The sequence below is a fragment of the Echinops telfairi genome, unplaced genomic scaffold, assembly GCF_000313985.2.
Source record: "Echinops telfairi isolate 266 unplaced genomic scaffold, ASM31398v2 ScPeMD7_5592;HRSCAF=6446, whole genome shotgun sequence".
NCBI classification, from domain to species: domain Eukaryota; kingdom Metazoa; phylum Chordata; class Mammalia; order Afrosoricida; family Tenrecidae; genus Echinops; species Echinops telfairi.
The window spans coordinates 51,632,503-51,633,650 of NW_022109491.1; the positions used below are offsets into that span (position 1 = coordinate 51,632,503).

At 50.6% G+C, this 1,148-nt stretch overlaps 1 pseudogene; it reads left to right on the forward strand.

The window, feature by feature from the left end:
- LOC101654034 overlaps positions 1-483 on the forward strand; it is a 17,869-nt pseudogene extending 17,386 nt beyond the window's left edge.
- The last annotated feature ends 665 nt before the right edge of the window (positions 484-1,148 follow it).

Genomic DNA, 1,148 nt, shown 5'->3' on the forward strand with positions numbered 1-1,148 from the left:
GGTGGCGAGAGGAGTCAATTGACATCCTCCACCGGGGTCACAGAACCATGCCGGGGTGCATGGCAGCTTGCTTGCTAAGGATGGGTAATGAGTGGAAGTGGAGGAAGTTGTATCAGTCACGGTCAAGGAGAAGCATAATGAGGGCTTAGTCAGTTAATGGAGGGGTTCACAGCAGAGACAACTTTCTTTCCCCTTTTCTGCTAGTCCCCAGAAGCTCATGGCATTAAATGTAAGCGCATACTCATTCTTGAGTCACTTGGTAGCTGTGGCTCACAGACGGCATCTTGGAGAATGTGGCTGCCAGTTGGCAGGGGGTGAGGGTCAGAAAGGAGGAGGTGCTGTGAAAGACTGGGCTTAATCAGGAGTGGCAAGTGGAGGAGGGTAGTGTGGAGGAGGAGTGGCTGGGGTGTGGCTTCCCCCTCACCTCTTTGCTCCTAGTTTGGGTACGGGGGCGATGGGAAGGGGGGCGGGAAGGCTGACTAGAGGGTGAGTAACCCAAAGCAGTTAATTAAAATCCAAGGAGATTCTGAATCAAAGATGTGCTCCTTGACCTTTCGTGTCCAATGATAACGTGGGGAGGTCGGTGGCATTCTCTCACAACTGGAAGCAGGAGGCCAGGAAGAACACTGAAAGAGGCAAGGCTGGGAAACTTCTGACTGCAGGGTGCTGAGCCAGAGCTTTGCAGTTGAAGATGCCTGGAATTGAATCCCAACTTGTAACCCACCAATTCGGGGAAGTAGATCAAACTCTCTGAGACTCCTGATCTTCAGTTTTAAAAAATGCCTCCTTCTAGGCCCTATAATCTAGGGTGTTGTGGAGATGAAACAAGATGGTTTAGGAGAGGTGCTCAGCAGAGCTAAGGGTGGATTCAGCAAATGCCCGAGCCCGGGCAGAGTAGCACCAAGAATATGCCTTTAAAAATGAAGTGTTTTCAGTGTAAGAATTACACTCATCTGATTCCGCCACACCAAGGCAAGGCACTAAGGGGTGCAACAGAAAAGCAAGGGAATGGAGTGACGAGGTCCCCAGGGAATGCTGAAGGTGGACTTTGGGGCCAGGGTGTGGTGCCCCAACAGACTGGACTGGAAAGCACTCCTAAAGGCCAACAAACAATCCTTGAACTAACTATAAGCTTTTCTTTCTTGTTG